Source organism: Mesoplodon mirus (genome assembly GCF_964341445.2).
Source record: "Mesoplodon mirus genome assembly, chromosome: 2".
Lineage (NCBI taxonomy): Eukaryota > Metazoa > Chordata > Mammalia > Artiodactyla > Ziphiidae > Mesoplodon > Mesoplodon mirus.
Window position 1 is genome coordinate 216,167,907 of NC_138977.1, and position 8,886 is coordinate 216,176,792.

Consider the following 8,886-nt stretch of genomic DNA (forward strand, 5'->3'; position numbering starts at 1 on the left):
AGGTGGTCACAAAGCACCGAGCTGATCTCCCTGTGCTATGTGGCTGCTTCCCACTAGCTATCTATTTTACATTTGGTCGTGCATATATGTCCATGCCACTCTCTCACTTCGTCCCAGCTTACCCTTCCCCCTCCCTGTGTCCTCAAGTCCATTCTCTACATCTGCGTGTTTATTCCTGTCCTGCCCCTAGGTTCTTCAGAACCACAGTTACCTCTTCTCTTACATTCTCCTCTGCAAGGTGAGAGCGTTGGGGAGAGCTGAGGCCACTCCCACTTCCAACACACTGTGATTCTCTCATTATAGTAAAGTGGGTTTAGCCCCGATGTCTTCATCCATTCAGGCTGCTCTAACAAAATACCATAAACTGAGCAGTTTACAAACAACAGAAATTTATTTCTCTTAGTGCTGGAGGCGGGGAAGTCCAAGATTACTGAGTCAGTAGATTCAGTGTCTGACGAGCCTGTTTCCCGGAGAGCGATTTTTTACTGTGTCCTCACAGGGCAGAATGGACCAGCCAGCTGTCTGGAATATCTTTTATAAGGGCACTAATCTCATCAGGAAGGCTCAACCATCAGTACCTAATCACCTGCCAAAGGCCGAACCTCCTATCACCATCACCTTTTGGGTTGGGATTTCAACATATGAATTGAGGGGCGGGACACAAGCATTCAGTCAACAGCACCTGACAAGGAGAAAATCCTGACTTCAGCCTCGAGTAGATGCAGTCAGTCCAAAGTGTTTATTAAATGGTTTTCTTCCCAGAGAAAGAAAACCACGCTCATGGTGACGTGACTGCCATTCAAAGTTACAAAGGTTTGCTTATAAGATTCTTTGCTCCTGTCTCAAAGGAACTGACTTACAACTTTGTCAATGTGTAGCTTGTTTTCCGAACATTTTTTAAGCAACCAAAAATTCACCGTTGTCTAAAATGCTTGACCCTTTGTAAGGCTCCAGTGATTCTCCTCTGGCAAGCTTCCTCCTTCACACGTGCTAACATTTCACTTTGCCGTCTTTACGGTTGAGTCTCCAACTCCCTCTTCGTGTCCCTCAGGAGAATTCGTGTCTGCAGGTATCCAGCGTGAAAACTGGGGAGCAATCTCTCCTGAGCTCCCACCCCTCCAACAGGTCCCGGGCACTGGTTCATTTCTCTCCACCTATGATTTTATGAGAAAATGTCCCCCCTCTTTGCAGATCTTCAATTTCACATAATTTTCTGGGTTCCTCTGAATTTATTGAGAGCTTAGACAGCGCTCGATCTTATTTTTCCACCCCAGTAACTTTCTGTCTTTTGCTATGTTAACAGGACTCTTTTGAACCCATAGAAAATTTCTCTTTCACATAATACAAGATCTCTTTTCCTTCCAAGTAAACAAGGTTACATACACCTGCTGAGCTCAATCAATAAACAAATGGATTATCAAGTATCCTTCAGATAAATAGCCGATACCCCTTGACTGCCAACGCCAGTGACATCTTTGAAATAAATCTAATAGAGAAAGACTGGAGTAACTGATTCCTGTGTGTTTTTTTTTTCTTTCTTGAGATGAGATGAAACTTGAGCCTACAGACAACGCTGCCATTGATTTTTAGTCTTTTATCCTCCATGAAAGAAGCCCCCTTGTTCCAGCTTTAGCAGAAGAGCAAATAGCCTTTGCCTGTGTCTCAGGTCCTGCGTGCTGCCTCTCTCTCACCTCCTTGGGTTAGGGGGCCACGTGGTCCGTGGTGATGCCGGATTCATTCAGAAAGGCCTCTGAACTGCCTCATCCACTGGGCCCCTTGAACCTGTTAGAAGGCAGTGGACCTGTGGTGACTGCAAGCTGCTAGGAGCGCTCACAGCTTCTGCTGAGAACAGGTGTAATGCAAAAGGCTGTAGAAGAGCAGTGAAATGTGGCATTAATGGGATTTAAACACATATATAAGATGCGCCAAAAGATGGGGAAATATTCCATTATTAAAGAACAGTGACGTGAGCTTCCGACTAACGAGCTCACAGCATGCTCAGTGGAACCATCGGAAGAGTAGCGCAGGGCGTTACCCTGCAGGTAGATGTTTTATTCAAGTCTGCATTTCATAAACCATCTCTTCTCTCCAGACCTTCCTAGGACTCAGCTTCTCCCCGGGACCCCTTGCAAAGGAGCAGCTAGTGATTACATTTGACACTTGAGAGGAGAGCCTCCAGTCGGTCAGCCAGGCTGCCTGCCTTCTCTGTCGCCTCCCCGCGGAGTCCTCCATTATTCAGATGTCTGCTGGCACCTGCTAGGAAGTCAGGACTCTGCCGGGGGTGTAGAGCGGAGAAAATCATGGCTTTAAGCTTTCTGGTTTTATGGGGGTAGCCACTGTCTGCATCGCAGTGTGATAAGTTCTGTGAGACTGTAATCATTTGAGTGTCCCCCACCACAGTTGAGTGATTCCCGTATATTATGTCAGTCATTCAATGCACACAAGGGCCTGAAAGATGGTGCTGTTACACCCATTTTATAGGTGTGGAAACTGAGGTGTCTAATCTTAAGGAATTGTTCGAGGTTTGCAGCCTTGTCTGCAGGAGTCCAGGGCCAGATGTCTCACCATTGCAGAGCCAGAGGGAACAGGAGGGTTTTGTTTCTGGTTTTTTTTTTTTTTTTTTTTTTTGCCGTACGCGGGCCTCTCACTGTTGTGGCCTCTCCCGTTGCGGAGCACAGGCTCCGGACGCGCAGGTCCAGCAGCCATGGCTCACGGGCCCAGCCGCTCCGCGGCATGTGGGATCTTCCCGGACCGGGGCACGAACCCGTGTCCCCTGCATCGGCAGGCAGACTCTCAACCACTGCGCCACCAGGGAAATCCAGGAGGGGTTTTTGAGGGCGCCCTGGGAACTTTCTAGCTGACTTTCACAGATACATGGGGGTAGAGCCAGGTCTGAAGGAGAAGCAGGGTTCAATTCAGCAGGGGAGGAGGAGAGTCATTTCAAACAAACAAACAAAAAAAAACAACATGGCCCACGAACCCAAGGCTGACCTGATGCCTGTGACCCCATGGGGATCATGACTGGGGTGGGGATGGGAGACAGGGCATCAGATGAGGCCAGAGTGAGGTGCCCTTGTTTTCTGGTAAATGCTGTTGTCCCAGCCTGACCTCTAATGGTGCCCTCTTGTTCAGAAGTGTCCTGGTTTGGATGGTAAATTGCATGGTTACCTTGGGCGAGAAGGAGAAGCCAGGAGGGGCTTCTTGCTAAGGAACAAGACTTTCACCCCACAGGTGTTTATAAGGAAGGTGCGTCTTCAGTCTAACACTCTCTCAACTGAGCTATTTTGGTGAGGATTGTAAGGAAGGCTCTGACAGCAGATGGAAATTTTGGAAAAGTTATCCCGATAGCATGGGGGAGGGGTTGGAGAAAAATGAGGGACCTATCAGGAGGTCATGGACAGGGGCCAGAATGGGGGCCTGAACCCAGGCAATGGCTATGACAATGACAGGAAGGGGACAGACTTGACCAGAGGTGCCCAAGAGGTTAACTGCCATGTCTCTGGAGCTTGTCATTGAAGACTGGGGACAGACGGGAGTTCCAGCGTGGGCGGCTGGGGATGCCCTGCGCATTCAGAGGGCACAGAGCAAAGACTCGCGTTTCGAATTCTTGAACTTGAGTTGGCAAAGAACTTCCCACAGTCAGAAGGAAACATGCGGCAGCTGGTGGGAAAGGAGTAGGACTCGGAAGGTAGATTCGGGAGTAGTCAAAGGAGAGCTGGACACTGAAATGGAAGAGATACATGAAACGACAGAGGAGAGGGGAGCAGGGCCAGAGGCCAAGGCCAGGCTGTCAGAGAAGAATGAGGGGACAAGAGGAGCCCAAGGATGGGAGACAGGACGCGTGCAGGGGCGGCCTGCGGGGCCTCGGGCTGGACACCGATGGCTATGTCTTGGGAGAACAGTGGCAGGAGGTGGAGGTGGAGACCTGGCGACAGTGGGGTGGAGACTTCCTTCAGGGCCCTCCAAGGATTCAGAGCAAGATCCCTGGGGGAGAGGGGTTACCCCACCCTGCACCCGACACCCCACCTCCCTGGCCTCCCTGGCCTTTGCTCTGGCTGTGCCCAGTGCCCGGCCCGCCCTACTGGCTTACCACTTAACTCACTCCAGACCCTCCTCTTCTCATATTTTCTCACCACCAGCAGAGAGCCAATCAGCAAAATCCTGTCTCAACCAGCCCAGGTGCCCCAAATCCAGATCGGAGGACCGCCCCTCACGTCACCACCATCACCTGCCTGGTCTGAGCCATCACTCCCCGTCACCACCTCGCCAGGCCCTGCTCCATCCTCTATGCTACACCCAGGGTAAGCCTTTTAATGCATAAGTCACATCATGTCACTCATCAAACCGTCCGATGGCCACCAGCCAACTTAAAATCTAACGTCTTGGGGCCTCCCTGGTGGCGCAGTGGTTGAGAGTCCGCCTGCCGATGCAGGGGATATGGGTTCGTGCCCCGGTCTGGGAGGATCCCATATGCCGCGGAGCGGCTGGGCCCGTGAGCCATGGCCGCTGGGCCTGCGCGTCCGGAGCCTGTGCTCCGCAACGGGAGAGGCCACAACAGTGAGAGGCCCGCATACCGCAAAAAGAAAAAAAAAAAAAAAAAAAAAAAATCTAACGTCTTGCTGGGATTTAGGGCTGCAGCTCTAATGTCCTCCCTCACTCTCCAGCCAACTGTTCCTGAAACCCTCCCTGCGGCACAGGCCTCAGGCCCCTGCACTATGTCCCTTGGTCTGGAACATTCTCCCCTAGACATTCACATGCCCCACTTCGCCCGTTCACTCTCTGCTCAAATGTCACTTCCCCTACCTTCCCTGACCACCCATCTAAAATGCATCCCCTTAGCTCACTCTTTCTCTCCCCTAGCCTGATTTATTTTTCTTCATAATAGTTATAACTTCCCATTATATTTTTCCATTTGTCCGATATAATCTATATACAGTAAAATTCACCCCTTTTAATGCACAGTTCTCTGAACATTGACAAAAAACTTACAGCCCTTTAATCATCACCACCATCAAGATATACAGCAGTTCCTTCACTCCCCAAATTCACTTGTTCCCCCTTGGAGTCAAGCCCTCCACACCTGGTCCTCAGCAATCTGTTTTCTGTCCTTACAGTTTTGTCTTTTCCAGAACATCACATAAATGATGGAGTCATACAGTATGTGGTGTTTTGCGTCTGTCTTCCTTCCTTAGTGTAATGCATTTGGGGTTCATTCACGATGTTGGATATGGCAGTTCATTCCTTTTTATTGCTGTGTAGTATTCCATTGTGTGGGTGACCATAGGCTGTTTATCTATTCCCTACTGAGGATATTTGAGTTGTTTTCAGTTTTGAGTGGACATGATTACAGCTGCTATAGCAACTTGTGATCAAGTTCTTGTGAAGACGTAAGGTCTCATTTTTTCTTGAGTAAATACCTAGGAGTTGAATTGCTGGGCCATACGGTAACTGTATATTTAACTTTACAAGAATCTGGCAATCCTTTGCCAGAGTGGCTGTACCGTCTTACATTTCCACCAGCAAGAGATGGCAGCTGCAGTTGGTCTGCATCCTCACCAGCAGTTGGTGGTGTTGGTTTTTTGGTTTGTTTTTTGTTTCACCATTCTAACCAATGTACAGTGGTATCTCGTCATGGTCCTGTCATTACGTGTTGATTTGTGAGAGACTAAATATACAAATGGACAGTGGCTAGACCACATATGGCAATACACTATAACCCACCACTTCTGCAGCAGCCAGCCCAGAATGGTCCAGACTGAGTCAGAGAGTGCCAGCTCCCTCTAATTTTTGCCCCCACCCCACCCCTTCCATCTCAGGACCTACCGAAGAGAGCCAAATGTGTTCCCCTAACGAAGCACATAGGATGCCCTATTAACCCCTCTCTAGCTTCCTGAGGCCAGCAACCTCCAGTCAGGGCACACCTGAAGTCTTTCCCTTATGTCACCTTAAGGGCATCCCAATTCCCTGCGTGCCTTTGACTCTGCCTAACACCAGTGACAGTGGCTGACTCCCTGCTCTAGGAAGCTCTGAATAAATAGCCTCTGCTTGTTCTCCTTTGGGTGGTCTTCCTTTATCTCCCAAGTCTGTGTATTCACTGTCTTCTTCCATCAGGAGGGGTATCTGTGCCCCTCTGGATCCTCACTGCCTAGAACAGTGTCTGGCATTCTAATAGATGCTCCAAAAAAGCAGTTGATGGACTTCAGGAAACTCCAGGCTTCAGTTTGAGCCCTTGGCTTATTTCCTTTGAATGGGGGCAGAAACTGTAGCCCAGGAAGTTGCCGGAGTAGTGAGGCCTGGGGCTCTAGCAGGTCCCTTGGCCTCTGCTAGGGTTGGGGTGGGCCCAGCTCTTCTCCTTCTCCAGACCCACCCCGTCTCCTGGTTGGCAGCTTCCTGCCCCATCTGAGCAGCCCCCCTCTGCTTCCACGGGGAGAGGTAGAGGGTTTGGGCCAGCACAGTGGTGCAGCAAGAAGGCCTTCCAGTTCTTTCTAAGGATCTTGTCTGCTGTGGAAGAATGCTGTGAAGCCCCGGGAAAGAAAGCCTACAGAAGGAGGCAGCCAGAATCTTCTCTACTTTTGGAAACTGCTTCGTGGGAAGGGAGGCCTGTTAGACTAAACATCTCGTTGTCCCAAATTGCACCAGTTTTGGAAATGCTCCCCGAGCTATGTCTCTCTCTGGGAAAAGGGATTTATAAACCCTTAGTCTGAAGCAGCTCTGCATGCATCTCAGCTCAAGGGCTTTCAAAAGGCCCTTCTAGAAGTCAACTTCAGAAATTGGACTTGCAGTAGCAAAAAAGCAGATGCCCTAGGCCCGGGTATGTTGCGCCTCGGCCCTGGTCTCCGTGAGCCCCACCTCAGGAAGGCTGATGCGGGGATGGGATTAGCGCTACAGGGGGACCTCAGAGCCCTGGAGGCACCCACACTAAATCAAACAATAAAAACAAACAGCAGAATACACCTTTCAATGACTGCATCTCCATATGTGAGGATTTTTAATATTCTTTGTCGCTATGATGTCAAATTTATTTTCTTAAATATGTCTAATTGTTCCTTAATCAGTAATTATTTAAAACAGCTCGGCTTCATCTCAGATTAAGTATTTAATGATCTGCAAAGGAAGATTTGAAGATGCTACTTAACAGAGCTCTTATCCTTTTTCAATGTGATCCATTTTACCTGCTATCTGTAAGAAAACCAGCTGCTTGGTGCTGTTGTTAAGAATGAGTTAGGGGCTTCCCTGGTGGCGCAGTGGTTGAGAGTCCGCCCGCTGATGCAGGGGTCACGGGTTCGTGCCCCGGTCCGGGAAGATCCCACATGCCGTGGAGCGGCTGGGCCCGTGAGCCATGGCTGCTGAGCCTGCGCGTCCGGAGCCTGTGCTTTGCAGCGGGAGAGGCCACAAAGGTGAGAGGCCCGTGTACGGCAAAAAACAAACAAACAAAAAAAAGAATGAGTTAGATGACGCAGGGAGAGAGGGAGAGACTCCATCCCCACCCTGAGCCTTGTCCCCATAAGATGCTTCAGCTTGAGGAATCCTGAGCTTCTGAGGGATGCCTGTGGAAGGGGCTGTGGATGTGGGCTCTGGACTCCCCAGCGGTGGGTGAGGCAGACAATCTCCATATTTGTGCTGTTGGAAAGCACAGGGAGACTGATGGAGTTTGGGTTCCACAGCTCTGGCCGCACTCAACAGACAGGAGCATTTATTACCACACACACCAACACAGAGAGTTCAGACACACAAAAACAGTTTGAAGTTTGGGAAGCACTGGGCAGAATTGTGATGTTTGAAGCAACTACACCTACTGCCTAAGACTCTTGGTTGAGTTTGGGGAGAGAGAGTTTTGTATAAGATTTTTTCCTTTCTATTGGGTTAGTTTGTTATTTTTTACTTGGCCATTCTGTGTAGGGCACACTCCAGGTTTATTTCCGGGGGAGAAATCAGAGCCGTCAAATTACTGACAATGAATGAATGGATGGATGAATTGATGGGCACTGAATTGCTGGAAGACCCAGGTGCTGGGCCAAGGGACTTTACATTTTCTCTTTTCATCTGCCCAGCAAAGACTTCTTGTGAAGCATCTTAACAGACCAGGAAGCAGACTCCCTCAGTAACACTGGGAGGCAAAGATGGAGTCTGATCCCAGCTGAAAGGGCTCCTGGGGACGTGAGCCCCCGGACTTGGCAGAACCAGCGACTTCAGTGATCACGAGCCTCAGTGATGCTCGCCCTCCCTTGTCCTGATCTGGGGAAAGGAGCCCTCGCACAGCTGGGGTGCTGCAGTGGGGAGGGGGAGGGGTGCCTGCAGAGGAAGGGATCCCACACCATCTTTCCCTCTGTCTGAGTTTTTCCCCCTGAAGCTTCCAAGTGACATTCTGATCCCTGACACCCTCCATCTCCTGCATCGGTAATGACTGGCCTCCTGGGCCCTCCGCTGCTTCTCTTCTGTTTCCCTGATCCAGCACTTTTTCCTCAGTGCATTATTTTCCCCTAGATTTTCAAATTCCCTGTGGACGATAATCAGACAGCAAGCTGCACACACTTGGCAATTTTGAGTTTTACTAAAAAATCATGTTTATTCCTGTGAAGACTTTCTTTTTCTCCATGAATTCTCCTAACAAATACAGTTTTTGCTCAACTCGGGCTTTTTCTTTTTCTTTTTAATTTTGTTAACATCTTTAAGTGGAGTATAATTGCTTTGCAATGGTGTGTTCGTTTCTGCTTTATAACGAAGTGAATCAGCTCTATGTATACATATATCCCCATATCCCCTCCCTCTTGCGCCTCCCTCCCTCCCACCCTCCCTATCCCACCCCTCTAGGTGAGGGGGCTTTTTCTTGAGTTGGGTTTTTTAAAGCTGACTCTATTCCCAGGTTAGCTCTGATCTCAAGAGCTG